We start from the raw sequence: 19,220 nt of genomic DNA, 5'->3' as shown, positions 1-19,220 counted from the left end.
CTGATTCTTTCTGACGTACAGGAAATGTTCAGAAATAGATTGTGATGAACGCATAACTATATGATCGTACTGTGAACAGTTGATTGTATACCATGGATGATTGTATGGTACATGAATATATTTCAATAAAACTGAATTTAAAAAAAAATCCCAAGTACTGCATTATAAACATTCAAATCAGCAATACCTGTGGAGAGACCAACTCACCGGCTGAGAATCAGGTCTCAGTGTCCTCGGGCAAAAAGGACACTGGCAGATCTCAGCCTCCACCCCAGAAATCACAGCCATCATTGGTCAAAACCATGTCAGCTCTGGCAAGACGGTGAGAAATCAAAAGCCAGGTCCTGGACCCCCCGTAACCCCAGTGGCCTCAGGTACAGCCACTCTTCATTAAAACTTCTGTAGGTTCCCAACTGCTGTCACTCTCCCTCCCCAAGGAGCCCACATCTACCCACAATGTGGCCTTGTGGCCCCTCCTTCCTCCCATCCAACCTGGAACCCCCAAAGGCCACAGGAGAGAAGAGAGTCCACCTTCCCCAGCCAGCCTGGCACCCTCACAACCCACCCACACCCTGTATCCTCTCCCACACTGTAGACCCCTCGCAGAATCCCCAGAAACCCTTTCCCCTGAATCTGAGTCCTTGCCTGGACTGCTCATCAGATGTCAAAGCCAGCCTGTTCTCCTGTAGAAATGCCACTGCTCCCTGCACCCTCCAACAACTAGGAGGGACATCAGCCCATCTGCGGAAGTCACCCTACATTCCCTGACCTGCGCAAACCCCACTGTGCACAGTCAGGGCTGGAGGCAAAGCCACAGGGAGTTGAGCATGTGGAGGTGGGAGTCACCCTTAATGCTTTGGGGGGCCACACCAGTCCCTGCGGGTCTCCCCTGAAGCAGCAGTGCCCAGGAAACTCAAAGCACTGGCCAACAAATCCCCATGGGAGGAATGGCTCTGATGAAGCAGAAACACCCCCCACCTGATGTCAGATGGTATAAACAGAACCCAGAGAGGTTCCTGCTGACCCTGGCCCTCACCTGTGTAACTGGGCATAATTGTGTGTACGTGTAAAATGAATGCTGTAACAAGGCACTCTCAGAGTCTTCCAACTAGACCAGGGGACCCAGAAGGCATCATGAATTTTTCTGCTCGCAACTGGGTTGCCGGGAGAGGCCCAAAGGAAAACAACAGCCCAAAAAAGTATCCCCCTTTAGCTCCCTTAACCAGGCACCTGTCTGTGAAGGCCTCTCCTGGGCAATGTAGCATATAAAATTCATGGTGACATGATCCATGTGATCTTTGGTATCAAAGGAACACAATCCTCAGAACTCAGCCTTGGAGAAAATCCATCTCAGCAACATGCAGGCAGGCCTGCTCTCATTCAACACCATAATTCATCCCATTTCCCTTTTTTCCTTCACTGCCAGGATGCTCAAACAAAATCCATTGTCCAGGTACACTATCTCCTTGTGACTCACTGTGGGTTTTGATAGCTCTGTTATTTTTTGCCTCCCTGCCCTTTTGCACAGGAGCCTTTATGTTAGGTCAAGTGCTTGTGGGAAGTAGGCAAGGTGGAAAGGTTCCTTGCCAGCCATTGAGTGTCTCTGCCTTTTACCAAGCAATCAGCAGAGTGGAGCAGGGATTGATGGAGATGGGGCAAGAGGGACTTGGGACTGGTGCAGGCAGCAGGGGCAGGTCAGATGTGAGAGGTAATGAGAGCAGAGCCTGTTGTCCTGGGGAAGCAGAGAGGAGTACCAGGGGCAAACCGCCAAGCTGGTGGCAGCAAGGCACATATCCTCATCAGTGGGATGAGAACCTGACATCTGACTGATCTTTGACAAAGAAGGGCCACACAACCCTACTAACAGCAGGGACCGTGATGCTGATACCAAAAAGTAACACTTTTCTTTTCAGAATTAACCAATGCTGATACCAAGGACTAAATAAACCAAGACCAGGAGACACCACAGCCTGAATTCCATGAGTGAACAGTGAAGATGGCCTGAACCAGAGGAAAGAGGCTCAAGTCTGGGAAGTGGCAAAAAGTTGACTGCAAAGAAACTGGTATGATATGGTATGATTCCCGTTTCTTAAAGGTACAAATTAAAAGGATGTGTGTAAGTGTGTTTAGGTGTGTCTGTGAGTGCATGTAAGTGTGAGTGTGAAAGTGTGTACGGGTGTTAGCAAGTGTATAAGTGTGCACACCTAAGTATGTGTGTCAATGTGATGTAGGGCCGTGTGGGAGCATGTGTGCCTTTGGGCGTGTGTAAGTGTGAACACGTGGATGTGAATGTCTGCATGAACGTGAAGGTGGCAGCATGTAAGAATGACACGTGAGCATGCAAGTGTACCACTGAGTGTGTCACGTGGGTATTCGAGTGTGCCTACGTGTGTTCATGAAGGCATTGGTGTTTTGCTGTGCCAGTATGTGTCAGTGAGTGTGTTGGTTTCAGGGAGGGGGAGTCTGTAGGAGTGTCACATGTCAGTGAGTGTATCAACATGTGCCGGGAGTTTTGGTGTCTGAATGTCAGCAAGTGCGAATGTGTTGGTGAATGTGTCAGAGAGTATGTGCCAAGGATATGTTGGTGTGTTTGTGAATAAGTGTGTCAGCAAGTGTGACTGTGTTGGTGAGTCAGTCTTAGTGAGTGTGTACAAAATATCATAGGAGTGTGTGTTGGTGAGTCTGTCAGAGTGAGTGGGAGTCTGCGGGAGTATCGTGTCTGGGGGGTACTGCCACAGGTGTATCTGTGTCTGTGAGTGTGTCAGTGTCAAGTATGACATGGCCATAAATGAGTGTGAGAGTGTTGGTGAGGCAGTGCCTGAGTATGTGTCAGGAAGGTGTCAGCGAGTTTGTCAGTGTCATGGTTGTGACAGTGAGTATGTCTGTGAGAGGTAGTATCACGAGTGTGTCAGTGAGTGCACTGGTGAGTGGGTGTGAGCATGTGTACTTCTAGAAGAGACCACACTGCACTGCTAACAATGGTTCTTTCTGGGGAGTGGCTAGGGAAACAAGCCAGAGGAGGATTTGGTGTTTCAGTCCTGATTTTTGTTTGTATTTTTCACAATGTATCACGTTTACAGCTTAAAAGAGAACCAGCAGAAATAAATCTGTGCCCGTGTACAGTCCCTGGGACCCTTGGCATGTGTTCCCTCAAGGACAGATGCACCTGACAGCAGCCCTGCTCCCCATTCACCCCACACCCCTGTGGACCCCCCTCCAGCCTGGCCCCTCAGGGTTGGACGGCAGCCACTCACCTGGTGTCACAGAACTTGAGGCTGGTGAACTTGAGGACCTGCTTCAGGTTGGTGCCGTAGTAGTAGTGCAAAAACTTCAGCTTCATCTAGCAGTCCTTCTGCTTGGTGACGTCCATCATGTCCACACTGTGCTCAGGTCCCGGGGAAGCTGGTGGGAGGTGCTAAGCCATTCCCGGGGTAAGCTCACCAGGCCGCTCGAGGGACAGCCACATGTGAAGATGACCACAGAGAGCAGGTGCACAAGGGCAGGGCAAACACACTCGCAGCCGCTGGGCTCCCAGGCTCCGGGTCCCACCTTCCAGCTTTCTCCACTGACAAAGCATTTTACACCCTCCCTCCCTCAGACTAACGAGAACCCCATGATGTAGGCACAGTGAGGAGATGGGGCCTCAGGTGGGGGCCCAGATGACCAAATAGAAATCCAGGATACCCAATAAATCTGAATTTCCACTCAACAAGAGGTTTTTTTTTTTTTTCTGTTAAATGTGTCCGAAATAATGCATGGGACATACACTTAAAATCTTTCAAAAATAACCCTGCAACAATCCTAGGGCACTGACTCATTATTCTGAAAATGGGTAAACTGGTACATAAAGGAAAAAGCACTTATCCTGCATTTTCTGCAGCTGATGAAGACAAGTTCAGGGTAAAAACTGTGAAGGAAAGAAAGCTCAGAATAGCTGAATAACAAAGGAGGGAAAGTTCTTTTTACAAGAAGAAAGATAGAAGGGGACACTCCTTTGGCAAGGATCCTTGACGGCTGCTCTACGTGATGCCTGAAAAGTTGACGGGGACTCTCTGTGGACAGGGGAGGCTGGGCCACTGGCCCAGGGACCCATCTTGACATCACTGAGAGAGGGTGGTGGGGTCCTGTGGGCCTCCTTATGGAAGGAAGCACCCAGCCCCTGTGACAGAATTCTGCCTGAAAAATGAACATGAATCCAACCAAGCCACTAACTGCCCATTTCCAGGAAATAACAGGACACCACAGGGAAGCCGTCAACCAAATCCAGTGTGTGGGAATGAAAACTCTGTTTTCCTAAGAAATCAATGGAATGAAAAAAGGCAGGGGGATATGGTTAAAAGATCAGATGTTGCCCTGGGTTTTGGGGAAAAGGAAAAGGGACAAGAATGGGAATATGGGGCATTTTTAGTCCAGTGAAACTATTCTGCAGGAAACTGCAATGTTAGATCAGGATGTTCAGCATCTGTCAAAACCACAGAACTGTACATGCAGAGAGTGGCCTTACTGTAAACTATGGGCTTTAATTATGTCTCAGTGTTGGGTCATGATTGTAATGCATGTACCCCACTATGTAAGACCTTAATAACCGGGACACTGTTTAATAATTGGGGGGAGGTGCGAAGGGGCTGGGGAATGGGAAATTGGGGACTTTGTTCTTTCTGAGCAATTTTGCTGTAAATCAATCTGCTATAAACAATGCACTATTTGGAAAATAACGTGAGGTGTTTAGCGAGTAAAAGAGTCTAAAGAAAGATAAAAACAAAACGTGGTGTGCAGCTCGTTTGCATTCTGATTCAAACCAAAGGCAAAAAAGATATTTTTGAAGTACCTGGAAAGAATTATGCTAGGTCTCGCATGACATTATGAAATTATCATTATGTCATAGAGTGCGATAACGGAATTGTGATTATATTTTTAAAAGTATACCAGATTTTTTATCGGTGAAATGATGTATGCTCCTGAGATCTGCTTTAAAATACTCCAAGTGAAAATGAAAGGTGAGGGAGGCAGCAAAATGGCAGGAAACTGGTGGCCTCAGCTCCTGGTGAGGGTGCAAAGGGGTTCACTGCCTATTTCCCTCCTTCTTGTTTGAAAACTTCCATAACAAAAAGTAAAATTAAGAGGAAAAAGAAAGAAAGTAAAAATTAAAAGCCTCAAGTCACTTCTTCCCTGATGTAAGAAGGTGTTCCGTCTACTGTAGGGCCAGCCATAGTGGAGATGGGGTGAGCACATGCCACCCTGGCCCAGCCATTGGTGGCTGCAGGGCCTGGAGTCTCAGGGGCAGAGCAGGGTCCCCAACCCCCAGGTCTGTGACCAAGATGAAATTGGTTCACATGTGTGAAGAGCTTAGAAAACTGCCAGGTGCTTCATGGGTCTCCTAGAAATATTAGTCATCATCATTACTGCCACAGGCCTGGGGGACATGGGCATCTGCCCAGCTGAAAAAGTGAGTCTTAGTGTGAGAAAGGGAGAAGCAGCCCTGACAGCCAGGGCCTAGCCTCCGCGTTCTCATGCTGACAGCCATCTCATGGACCCAACCCAGACAAGGCCAGTCTGTGACCACCACAATGGAGAAAGACAAAAACAAGACTATAAATTATCATGTCTGAAAACAGATGACACAAGCACTAGACAAGCCAAACAAAGGACCTAGCATCCCCATCAAGGCTCATGTGCATGGCCACTGCTTCTTTACCAACCACGGCTGGAACCACACTCAAGCCTTCCCTCCTGCTGGATGAGCATCATTATGATACCCAAACACAGAATTACCCCACTTGCTGAGGGCATCCAATACAGAGCACAGCCTCACTTCCTCAGAGGCCCCCCAAATCACCTAACTCCAGCCCAGATCCTGCAACAAGCCATTCTTTTTCTTTTTGTTAAACCCTATATATCAAAAATTTTAAAAACACACCACAGAAAAACCACATCTCAGACAAAACAAAGAATTAAGAAAATCAAATAACCTAAAATAGCTGTATTGGAAAAGCCCTTTCTAACATCTCATCTGAGATGCCCTCTGTCCCCCATGTGTTGCTCTCCCTTGTTGCAGCAAGTCAATAACCCTGCTCTGTTCTGCTCCAGAGCTGTTCCTGGAGGAGGACAAGCGGCACCAGAGAAGGAGCAGGGACCCATCTACAGCTGAAATGGGGATGGCAACTGTGATGGGTCTCAGGAATACTGAAGGCTCCTGTGCAGACTGCCTACTGTTTTCCTAGCAGCTTATCTAGACCCTAAATACAAACACACCCCTGCATGGGATGACAGATGAAAACAGTCAAACTTAGATCATCAGAGCTGTGTCTTCACCTGTCAGACAAGTGACCCATGGCTGGACAGATGTTTTCCTTTTCAGGGTTTTCCTTCCTCCTCCACTGGCCATGAGACATCTCCCATGAGCATCAGGAGCCCCAGCAACAGTGAGGGTACCAAAGCACAGGCCATCTGGCCACTGGGGGGGATTGCTGGCCTCTCCATGACAGGCTGCCTTGCTGGCCACCCCTAACACACCCCAGGTGTCACACTCCTGCATGTATCCAAAGCACCAGCAGCTGGAAATGGAACATGAGATGGTGAGCTGCCAATGACATCACTTGCTCACGGTATCCAGACCAAATGCAGAACTAAGCTTTGGAGAAGGCAGGACCTGGGCTAAGAGGATGATGGGCCAGGAGGCTCCGGAAACTGCCAAGCTCGTGGAAGAGGACATAGACCTCCAGGAATCCCTGGGCATCACAGGGTCACAGGACAACCAATGGTGGTGGAGTATATGATTAGCTGAATCAAGTGACCTGAAAGGGGAAGGGGCTGGCCAGAGTCACACACTACTTTAGCAGGAGGCCATGTATAATTCTCAGCATAACCTGAGCATGGCTGAGCACCTTTCACAGACCATCATACCTAGCTCTGCTCCCTGAAACCCACATGCAGTCATTTCCATGCCCACTCTAAACTAAAGAGGCAGCCAGAGCATCCTGGGATTGAGTCCCCAAGGCCACCCAAGCCTGAAGGTCTAAAAGCAGGCCCTGGGCCCCCACAGCCAAGAGAGGGCACTTACCCATGTAGTTCTTGATGTGGCTGATGCAGCAGGTGGGGCAAGGATGGCCAGGCCCAGCCCATCTTTCTTGGGCTTGAGGATGGGATCGGTGAAGCCATGCTCTTCCAGGTAGCCCAGCATGAGCTGAGTGCTGGCACATGGACCAACCACCACATCTTCCACACTGTGGGGGTAGTGCAGGTGACAGGCATGGCAGAGCCAGCACTGATGCATGAATGACCTGCAGCATTCCTTGGGGCAGCCACTGGCATAGTGCCCCTGCATAGATGTGGTACAGAAACAGGGACAGGGTGGGTGTGACATTCAGTCTGGGGATGCTTGCTCCTGTGTACATGAGACAAACACTGACAAAACTGAAGAAAGCCATAGACATTTCTACAATAATAGTGGGAGACTTTAACAGTGCACTATCCTCTATAGATAGAACAAGACAGATGACCAACAAGGAAATTGAGAACCTAAAAAATGTGATAAATGAATTCGAGCATTACATCCCAAATTACCAGGATATACATTTTTCACTAGGGCTCATGGAACACTCTCCAGGTCAGATCATATGCTGGGGCATAAAACATGCCTCCATAAATTTAAAAAGATGGAAATTATTCAAAGCACGTTCACTGACCATGATGGAATGCAACTAGAAATCAACAACCACCAATCAACCAGATCTTTTACAAAAACATGGAGGTTAAACGACAGACTCCTAAACAATGAGTGGGTCAAAGAAAAAACTGCAAGTGAAATAGGTAACTATCTACAGATGAATGAAAACAAGAATACAACTCAAAACCCATGGGATGCAGTAAAAGAGGTGCTGAGAGGAAAATTTATACCTCTAAATGCATACATCAGAAAGCAAGAAAGAGCTAAAACCAAAGACCTAGCTGAACAACAGAAGAGGCTAGACAATGATCAGCAAACTAACCCTAATGCAATTAGAAGAAAAGAAATAAGAAAGATTAAAGCAGAAACACATAACCTAGACTGACCATTTTGCAGGCTTGTGCAATGTTGGCTCTATGATACAAATTTTTGCTAAAGCATCTGCTTCAATATTGCCAGGTAAAGAACCAGTGTTATGGGCAGAGACATGAACCAGTTACCTTTTGATTATGACAGCCACTCAGGATGACCTCCCACATTTCCTTTCCCCATGGGGGTGGCTGACAACAGTCCACTGCTGTCACTTCCACATGGCCAAGCATACTGAGGCCTCAGAACACTGCCCAATTGTCAATACAAATAGTTAATGCATCTCCAGGTTCATGAACAGTGACCATCCACAGAGCCCTTAATTCAGGCCACTAGTTGCAGTTTCCCACCACAAGCTGTCCTTACGAAGTTGCACAGCTGCTGCTGTCCAGGTGGTGAGCTGTCTGTATGCTGATCCATCAATGTACTGCGCAACTCAGGTATACTGCTACATCTGTCATTGCTGGACACAGAAACAGCCACCTTGGGAGGATCAGTGGGGAGGGGCAAATCTTGTTCTTCCACATAATAAACTGTTCTAAGATATTGTCATCTCAGCTTAAAGAGCTGTTGAAAATGCTGCACTGTACCAGGTAAGCTTTCCATTTCATTAATGTGCTGAATTGTGCACTGCCAGAGTGAGATTAATGGAAATCTTCCATATACTCCCTTTTATGGGGATGGCTGTTTGAAACGTCACAGGACATTTCTGGGTGAGTCCTTTAATGTCCTAAGGCATTATAGGCAAAACACAGTTGTTTTCCTAAAGAACTGTACCAGAGTTCGGTTCCTTTCCAGAGCTGAGACCAAAAGCCAATGGGAAACTGCTTTGCCTGCTGCCTTTGCCACAAGCCCCTCCCAAAGCCAAGACCGGTACTGACCACATCTAATTTGCAAGGCACACCTGGGTCCACCCCCAAAAATGCCTGGGCCTTGGCAATCACCTGTTTGGCTTTTTCAAAAGCAGCCTTCTGTGGAACATCCCATTCCCATGTTTTTACTTTCCTAATTAGGACATACATGGGTTTTAGAATCTGTGCTAACTGGGGTATAAACTGACTCCAATAACCCAACAAACCAAGGAAACCCATGAGCTGTTTAGCAGTACATGGAATGGGGTAATTTTACACTTTATCAGCAACAGCAGAAGGAACAGTCTTAGTTTTACCTGACCAAACAGCACTTAACTATTTGACAGAGTATTCAAGCCCTTGTAGTTTGTCCCCATTTACAGCCCATCCTCCTCGGGGCTCTCGAGGTGGGCTATGATGGTCTTAGCCGCAGTTTCCAATTCTGCAAGACAGTTACTTGTTCAACATTAACTCATCAATATAAGGAAAGAGAGTGACCTCTGCTGGAGGTTTCCACATTTTAAAATTGCGAGCTACCAAATCAGGGCAAATGGTGGGACTGTGAAGATATCCTTGTGGCAGCATGGTAAATGTCCACTGCTGTCCTTCCCACATGAAGGAGAAGGCAGGCTGGCTGGAGGGATCTACAGAAATGATAAAAAGATAATTACCAAGATCCAACTCAAAGGGGGAGGAGGGAAGATGGTGGTACAGATAGGAGTGGAAGCTAAGTAGTCCCCCTGGAACAACTAAAAAAAAAAACAGAAACAACTAGTAAATAATCCAGAATAACTGCAGGGGGCAAAACGAGACCGTCCACTCATCATACACCAACCTGAATTGGGAGGAATACCCAAGATCACAGCATAAAATCTGTAAGTTAAACCTGCGGATCCAAGTCGCGAGACCCCCTCCCCCATAGCCAGAGCTGCAAAGCTTCGTGATGCCAGAGAGAAGCTCTCTCCCAGCAAGCAAATATAGCTCAGCTGAGCTCCAACTGGGGTTTTAAGTAGCGAGTGTGAACTGCTCACTACAGGTACGCATCCCCAAAAAACAGAGGCTTTGGGTGATGACTGACCTTGGAGGGCCAGAGCATTGCCTTGGATTGGTGTGAAGGGGACTATCTGTTTCTTTTTCGGCTCAGTGGAGAAATCCCCAGCCATTACAGTTCCCAGTGCTGTGACTCAAAGAAGGGTGGAGATAGCACAAGCAGAGAGAGAGACCATTGAAATGCTAATGACCTCCACCTGGGGGGTCTGTCTTCTCTAGGAGGAAAGGGGTGGGGCCCTTTCCATTCAGAACCAGACCCCAGAGCCTGGGGGGAACAGGGCCATACCTCCTAACACCAGTCAAGAATTATAGGCTAACAGGCATCACCTGCTGGGCAGAAAAGCACAGTGACCTGAGGCATCAAAGGGTGGAGCAATTTTCTAAGACACACCCGCAGGGAAACCAGATACTGAATATTTCTTCCCTCTGGGACCTGAGCCTGTTCCGGTCTGGGAAGACCTAATTGGGGTAACCAAGGAAACCATGCCTAGACAACAGAAAATTACAATCTACACTAAGAAAAACAAAGTTATGGCCCAAAGGAACAAATGTACACTTCAACTGAGATACAGGAATTTAAACAACTAATGCTAAATCAATTCAAAAAGTTTAGAGAAGATATCGCAAAAGAGATAGAGGCTGTAAAGAAAACACTGGGCATACATAAGGTAGAAATAGAAAGTTCAAAAAAACTAGTAGAATCTATGGAAATGAAAGGCACAACACAAGAGACAAAAGACACAATGGAAACATAAAACAGCAGATCTCAAGAGGTGGAAGAAAACACTCAGGAACTGGAGAACAAAACACCTGAAACCCCACACGCAAAGGAGCAGATGGAGAAAAGAATGAAAAAATATGAGCAACATCTCCGGGAAGTTAAAGATGAAACAAAGTACAAGAATGTATGTATCATTGGTGTCCCAGAAGGAGAAGAGAAGGGAAAAGGGGCACAAGCAATAATAGAGGAAATAATTAATGAAAGTTTCCCATTTCTTATGAAAGACATAAAACTACAGATCCAAGAAGCGCAGTGTACTCCAAACAGAATAGATCTGAATAGGCCTATGCCAAGACACTTAATAATCAGATTATCAAATGTCAAAGACAAAGAGAGAATCCTTAAAGCAGCAAGAGAAAAGCAATCCATCACATACAAAGGATGCTTAATAAGACTACGTGCGGATCTCTCAGCAGAAACCCTGGAGGCAAGAAGGAAGTGGTGTGATATGTTTAAGGTACTGAAAGAGAAAAACCACGAATCAAGAATCCTATATCCAGCAAAGCTGTCTTTCAAATATGAGGGAGAGCTCAAAATATTTTCTGACAAACAGACAATGAGAGACTTTGTGAACAAGACACCTGCCCTACAGGAAATACTAAAGGGACCACTACAGAGTGATACGAGAAGACAGGAGTATGTGGTTTGGAACACAATTTTGGGAGATGGTAACACACCAATGTAAGTACACTGAACAAAAATAACCATGAATATGGTTGAGAGAGAAAGGTTGGGATCATGTGAGACACCAGAAGAAAGGAGGAAAGATAAAGACTGGGACTGTGTAACTTGGTGAAATCTAGAGTGTTCAACAATTGTGATAAAATGTACAAATATGTTGTTTTATGAGGGAGAACAAGCAAATGTCAACCTTGCAAGGTGTTAGAAATGGGGAGGCATTGGGGGAGAGATGCAATCAATGTAAACTAGAGACTGTAACTAACAGAATCATTGTATTATGCTTCCTTTAATGTAACAAAGGTGATATACCAAGGTAAATGCAGAAAAGAGGGGGAGATAGGGGAGGCATGTTAGACACTTGACATTGGTAGTGTTGTATGACTCTTTACTCTTTTTTGATTTAAGGTTATTTTTCCTTTTGCTGCTTCCTAGCTGTCATTTTTTTTTCCTCTTTCTTTTGCCTCTCTACCTTCTTTGACTCTCCCTCCTGCCTTGTGGAAGAAATGTAGATGCCCTTATATAGATAGTGGTGAAGATGGTGAACACATAAATATATGACCATACAGAGAACCGTCAATTATTTACTTAGGATGGAATGTACAGCGTGTGAACAAAACCATAATAAAAAAAAAAAATGGGTTGATGACAAAACCTTTAGGGCAATATACTGAGTGAAATAAGCCAGACACATAAGGACAAATATTGCAGGGTCTCACTGATAGGAACTAATTATAATATGTAAACTCACAGACATGAAATATAAGGTACCAAGGCATAGGATGAGGCTTAAGAATGGGGAGCGATTGCTTAGTATGAGCAGAATGTTCAACTAGGATGAACTTAAATGTTTGGAAATGAACAGAGGTGTTGATAGCAAGATGTGAGAATAACTAACAGTGCCGAATGGTGTGAATGAGGTGGAAAGGGGAAGCTCAGAGTCATATATGTCACCAGAAGGAAAGTTGGAGATCAAAAGAGGGGAATGTATAAAACTGAATCCTATTGTGGGCAATGTCCATGATTAACTGTACAAATATTAGAAATCTCTTCCATGAACCAGAACAAATGTAAGACAATACAATCAGAACTTAATAATAGAGGAGCATATAGGGAATAAATATATACCTATTGCAAACTATATAATACAGTTAGTAGTATTTCAACATTTTTTCATAAAGAGTAACAAATGTACTATACCAACGCTACAAGTCAAAAATTGAGGGGGGTTGGTTAAGGATATGGGAGGATTCCAGTTTCCTTTTCTTTTTTTCTTTTTTCATCTTTCACTTTATTTCTTGTCTGGAGTAATGAAAAGCTTCTAAAAATTGAACAAAAATTAAGTGTGGCAATGGATGCACAGCTGTATGAGGGTACCAGGGCCAACTGATTGTACACTTTGGATCTTTGGATAACTGTATGGTATCGGACCAATCCCAACAAAAATTAAAAAAAAAAAAAGATCCGAAACAAAATATAATTGGCCTGAGAACTAATATCCTGTAACAATGTAGCTATGTTTGGTACACCTGTGAACAAAGGAGAATTTACATGGTTATATTCTCTATAATCAATACACATCCTCCAGGCAGCATCAGGTTCCTTCACTGGCCAGACTGGGCTATGCAATGGGATGTGAGTGGGGTTTGTAATTCCCACTGTTTCCAATTCCTTAATGGTGTCAGGGATTTCTTGATGGCCCAGTGGTAACTTACACTGATGCACTGGCACCATGCATCTGGGAAAGGGTACCTTTACTGGTCACCACTTAGCATGTTGTCTTTGAACATTTCTCTTTTGTTTGTTTTTTTAATGCAATTTGATTGAGATATACTCACACACCAAATAATCCATCCAAAGAACACAATCAATGGCTAACAGTATCATTGTATAGTTGTTCCTGCAGGGCCACAATCAATATTCAAACATTTTCATTACTCAAAAATAAGGAACACCTAAACCATTCCATATCCCTTATCCTCCCACATTTTTTTTAAATTTTAATTTGAAATAAATTCAAACTTACAGGGACAGTTGCAAGAACAATACAAAACCCATACACAGAACTCCAGCATACCCTGACCCCCTCCCCCGATACCCCGATCCACCAACTTTAACATCCTGTCACACCACCATTTCTTTCTTTCCTTCCCTCCCTCCCTATCTATCATCCATCATCTATTGCTCTGTCTTCTGAACATATGAGAGCTAGCTGCACACATCCTTGAACAAACTATATAATTCACATATACAATTCCCATGTCCTTGTCATTTAATTGTCATGGCCTATTTAGACCGTCTTTTTCTTTTTCAATTGTGGAAACATATATATGGCCTAAATCTTCCCATTGCAACTCCTCCCTAGCATTCCATTAGTGGGATTAATCACATTTAGAATGTTATAATGCTACCAGCTCCCCACCATCCATTACTAGAAATTTCCCTTCACCCCAAACAGCAACCCTACACTCATTTATTAACTCCCCATTGCCCCTTCCCCCACTTCTCATAACCCATACTGTACTTTTCATCTCTATGGTCATATTCCCTGATAATTTCTTTGTGCTTACTGTGGGGCTTAAATTTAACCTCTTAAATCCATAACAATCTTGTTTTTCCTTGATACCAATTTAATTTCAATATGACACATAAACTATGTTCCTATACACCTCCCTTCCCCCACCATTCTACAGTTCTTGTCAAAAATTACATATTTTACATTGAGTCCAAAGCTACTGATTTGTCATTAGAGTTTATGTACTTTATATCTTGCAAGAAGTAAATAGTGGAGTTACAAATCAAAAATCATTGACTTCTATTTGTATTCCATTGAGCCCAGAGAATGTGCTTTGAATATATTCAGTTTTTGTTTTGTTTTTTTTAATTTATTGAGTCTTGTTTTATGTCCCAGCATATAGTCTATTCTGGAGAAAGATCCATGATCACTAGAGAAAAATGTATGTCCTGGTGATTTGGGATTCAATGTTCTATATATGTCTGTTAAAATTCTCTGTATCTCTCTCTCCTTTCTTTGTTTCTCTGTTGGTAGGGCTCCCTTTAGTATCTGAAGTAGGGCAGGTCTTTTGTTAGCAAAATCTCTAAGCATTTGTTTGTCTGTGAAAAATTTAAGCTCTCCCTCAAATGTGAAGGAGAGTTTTGCTGGATAAAGTATTCTTAGTCGGAATTTTTTTTCTCTCAGAATTTTAAATATGTCATGCCACTGCCTTCTTGCCTCCATGGTGGCTGCTGAGTAGCCACAACTTAGTCTTATGTCCTTTCCTTTGTATGTGGTGAATTGCTTTTCTCTTGCTGCTTTCAGAACTTGCTCCTTCTCTTCAGTTATTTGACAGTCTGATCAGAATATGTCTTGGAATCAGTTTATTTGGATTTATTCTATTTGGAGTTTGCTGGGCATTTATGCTTTGTGTATTTATATTGTGTAGAAGGTTTGGGAAGTTTTCTCCAACAATTTCTTTGAATACTCTTTCTAGACCTTTACCCTTCTCTTCCCCTTCTGGGACACCAATGAGTCTTAAGTTTGGACGTTTTATTTTATCTATCGTATCCCTGAGATCCATTTCAATTTTTTCAATTTTTTTCCCCATTCTTTCTTTTGTTCTTTCATTTTCCGTTCTATGGTTGTTGAGGACGCTGAGTCGTTGTTCAGTTTCCTCTAATCTTGCATTATGAGTATCCAGAGTCTTTTTAATTTGGCCAACAGTTTCTTTTATTTCCATAAGATCTTCTATTTTTTTTATTTACTCTTGCAATTTCTTCTTTATGCTCTTCTGGGGTCTTCTTTATGCCCTTTATATCCTGTGTCATGCTCTTCTTCATGTCCTTTATGTCCTGGGTCATGCTCCCACTGTGTGATTTTATGTCTTTGATTAATTGCACCAAGTACTCTGTCTCTTCTGATCTTTTAATTTGGGTGTTTGGGTTTGGGTTCTCCATATCGTCTGGTTTTATCATATGTATTAAGATTTTCTGTTGTTTCTGGCCTCTAGGCATTTGCTTTACTTGATAGGGTTCTTTCTGGATATAAAAAAAATACCGATCTCTAACCTTTCTCTAGCCAGCAGATGGTGTCCGCGAGTCACCTATTCCCCTCAAGTCAGTTCTCCCCGACTTTGTCTTTCTGGTGTGTGGGGATCTGATTCTTGTGGGGTTCAACTGGTGCACTAAGTTTGGGTGTGTTGTTGGTGCTGTCCACCTTGAATGTGGGGAATGTGTCTGGGTGGTTAGGGAGCAGGACAGCTTTAATAATCAAACCTCCCAGGTGTTCCCAGAGATTGAAGGCTGTTACACAAGTCTAAGCCTTCACTTCAGTCTTGCCAAGTACTGTCTCTGCCACTTACCCACAGGTCCTTGGTATTCGCGTAGGGACCCTGGGTTTTCCAAGCAGGTCCCCTATCCCTGCCATGCTCTTCCAGGACCTCTGCTGAGGGAAGGCTGTGCCACTTCACAAGTGCACACCAGCCTCCAGGGACACCCTGGCCTGCTGGGCCATGCAGAGGCCTTCCCAGCCTGCTTTAAAGATAGTTGAATGGGGCATGTTTTCCCCCTTTTTGCACAGCTCCAACTTCCCAGCTGTGGGTGCACTAAAGGTGTCCACAGCCGGTACTGTGGTATGTGCATGGTGCTGCAGGAAAGACACCCCGTCACACTGGGTTTCTTGGCACGGCTCTCAGCTGTGGGTCTGGCACTGAGTGGGAGCATCCCCAGGCCACTGAGGAGATGTCTGTAGGGGGCAAAGTTTCTTCCTCCTTTTGGTTCCCCTCTGTCCCACTGTCCCTGAAACAATCAGCAATGGGTGTGGGGAGCACTATCCTCCATGCCAGATACTGAGGCGTTGGCTACAGCCCGCTCCTGCGTGCTTCACTGCGCAGTTCTCACTGCCGTATCTGTAGATGCTCCAGGGTTTTTTCTGTTTTTTGTTTTTTTAAAGAACTAGTCCATCTCCAAACACCAGCCTGCATTTCCCCACACTTCAGCACAGCTGTGGGACTTTCAGCCAGCTTACTTGCTCATTTCAGAACACAGACTCCTGGTTTCACCAAATGCATGCTCCCTGTGAATTTAGCAGACCTTGTCTGGCTGGTGCATCACTGGAACTGGTGTTCTGGGTCACTTTCTGGCTTTTATCTAGTATTTTTCATGGAGATGGTTGTTTTTTTTTGTTTTTTTTTTTTGTTTTTTTTTGCCATCTCACCTAGCCGCTATCTTATGTTTTCATCCTCCCCCATCTTTTATTTTTTTTTATCATTACTTTATTACTTGTCTGCCTAGACAGATGGATCCTGCAGAGCTAGATGAGGTTGTAGCTCCAGAGCTGAAACCAGAGGTTGAAGTATTATTATTCATGGCTCCTGGACCTAAGACAAATGGGGTGACAGCTGTACCAGTGCTATACTGGGTTGCTGGTTTGTTCCTTTGAGAAAATAGCAAAGACTGAGATGTGCTGGGTTCAGCAAAGTTACCAAGGGCAGAGCTGCTGATGGGATTACTGGTCTGTCCAAACACAAAAGCAGACACAGGTGGGTTGGAGGAAGGGTTGGAATAAGCAAATACGCCACTACCTGCTGAAGGGGCTGATGTCCTTGAACCACAGGAACTGTTGTTGAAGAAACTGAAAACTGGCTTTGCTATTCCTTGATCAGCTGCAGTATTGGTTTGAGCTCCAAAAGCAAAAGTGGCCTTTGTTGACTGTTCAGATGCCTTCTCAGATAGTTTTATCATATTGAAACCAAATGCCAACTGTGAACAACTCTCATCTTTGGTTTGCTTTGAATTGCCAAAGGAAAACAGTGGCTTCTGCTTTGTGTCTTCTTTATCAGTTTTTGTCCCATACACAAGAGTAGCAGAAGTGACGTGCTCTTGCTGTTTCTCCTCTGTCTTTCCCAAAGGGAACGCTGAGGCAGGTGGCAGAGAGGCAGATCCCATATTGCCAGAAGTGAACCCTCCTTTGGGTGGAGGCAATTTCTCCATTTTTACTTCTGATGTCTTACATGTGAATGGAGCCACTGAAACACTTTTGGCTTCTACGGTTCCAAAACTGAAGCTGCTCTTGTTCTCAGAGGTCACTGCAGTATTAGCAACAGCTGGATCATGGTTAACAACACTTGTGCCAAAGCTAACAACTTCAGAAGTAAATTTATGGAATTTCTCTTTCCTTTCCTGCTGCCCAAGATTAGACACCCCAAAGAGAAGTGGACCTAAAGGAGCTGGATTGCTTAAGCTAGAAGAAAGTCCAAACTTCAAGGTATTATCATCCTTACTGTCTTTCTTCATTTTTTCAGGTTTAGAATCAGAAGAAACTTGAAACCTAAAATCTCTGGTGGATTTGTAAAATTCAAAGCCTCCATTCACGGCATCTATGGTCCAGAATCTGAAGATAAATATATATCTATCACCATAGTTTAAAAATGAAACAAATTGGAAGGAATGAAGTTATTTCACGGTATCTGTTTTTCCCATTGTTTTGCTTCATTTTGTTTGGAAATGTTTTGTTTGTTTGTTTGTTTGTTTTGGATAAAGTCATTTTAATTGCCCCCCATTTCCTCTCTTGTATAGCCCAGCACAAACAAGCCTTTAGGAACCCAAGTAGCTTTCATAACATTATATTCATTGGCACCCACCACCAGCTGCTTCATTTATAATTTTTCCAGTATTTTTAGACAGTTCCTTGTTGGCAATGATTTCATTTTCTGTAGCTATCTCAAGTTTTTAGTTCTTCCTGATGTTCTGAGCAGCAGCATGATGCCAAGATGCAATTTCCAAAAAACACTATGTTCTCTTTAACATTTAGAAATGCAGCATGACCAAGCAACCATCATTTCAGAGGAAATACTCAATTCAGAGCCAACTACCAGCACTAGAGCTCCAATTAAGTCAAAAATAAATTAAAACAGTGCAAATTCTGTTTAGCAAAAGGTGACAGTGTTAGCTGAAGCCTTCCCTTAGGAAACAAACTGCAAAGTGATATTACAGAAGGAAATATGCCTGATATTAAAGTGCTTTTGATTAGCAGGGTATATGTGCCAGCTCCATCAGCCATTGAATGTCAATTCAAAATTTTTTGGGTGAGCCAGTAGACCAGGATGGGGGAGTAAGATGCCCCAAGGTGAAGTTTCCACACAGAACATTTGAACAACTAGCCGAAACTGGCAGAGCCATCTTTCTCAAAATGCTACAAAACAGTTAAAGGGTTGTGGTAACTGGGCAAAGACCGAATGAAGAAATGAAGCTTTAAAAATGGTAGGAGATGCTGGCATCTCCTGACCTGTGATCTGCCCAAATGTGCTCCCGTTGAGGGTACCCGGTCTTAACCCTGAGGGAGGAGCCTAACCCCTATGTGCGTAGCTTGGTGCCTGTATGTGGGTATCAATCTATCTGGCAGCAGCCTGAAAGACTGATCAGGAAACTTCTCTCAGGATCCCCCTCCCAGCACTTAAACTGCAGGCAGAAGCAGCTTAGAATAGTTAAAGCAGTATAAGAATCAATTAAGACAAAGAGGTCTGGGGCAAAGGATTACCTGCTTTAAGTCCAGGGAATTCCAAAGGCACCAGCTAGCACAAGTCCAGGACAAGATACAGGTCAGAAAAGACAGAGAGGATCCTAAACTTCACATTCACCGCTGGCTGATCTGCTTGTTAGGAGGGCTAAACCCTGCAGGAGAACACCAGCTAACCCAGAGCCAACTGGCAAAGACTGTGAAAGATGTTTTTTACATTGGGTTGTTTCTTTCTGTTAGCTCCTGGCACTCAAGAAAACCTTTGTCATATTAGTATTTGGACACAAATGTAAGGAACAGATGATGCAGGGA

General features: G+C 44.3%; 1 protein-coding gene and 1 long non-coding RNA gene across 2 annotated transcripts in view; one reads left to right on the top strand and one right to left on the bottom strand.

Annotated features, from left to right (window-relative positions):
* Positions 1 to 19,220, bottom strand: part of LOC119506556 (death-associated protein kinase 1-like) — a 57,799-nt gene that overhangs the window by 24,591 nt on the left and 13,988 nt on the right. Inside the window, exons 3-4 of the mRNA XM_037799570.1 lie at positions 3,255 to 7,318; positions 208 to 311 (exon numbers count right to left, since the gene is read on the bottom strand). The gene's annotated coding sequence lies outside the window, so the exon portion shown is untranslated. The remainder of the gene's footprint in view (positions 1 to 207; positions 312 to 3,254; positions 7,319 to 19,220) is intronic.
* Positions 2,473 to 17,832, top strand: LOC119506557. The gene is made up of 3 exons (XR_005211010.1): positions 2,473 to 2,484; positions 8,132 to 8,136; positions 17,695 to 17,832. It is a non-coding gene; the product is annotated as an uncharacterized LOC119506557 (long non-coding RNA).

This window comes from Choloepus didactylus, chromosome 11 (genome assembly GCF_015220235.1).
Source record: "Choloepus didactylus isolate mChoDid1 chromosome 11, mChoDid1.pri, whole genome shotgun sequence".
NCBI lineage: Eukaryota > Metazoa > Chordata > Mammalia > Pilosa > Megalonychidae > Choloepus > Choloepus didactylus.
This window is presented reverse-complemented; position numbering and strand designations above follow the sequence as displayed.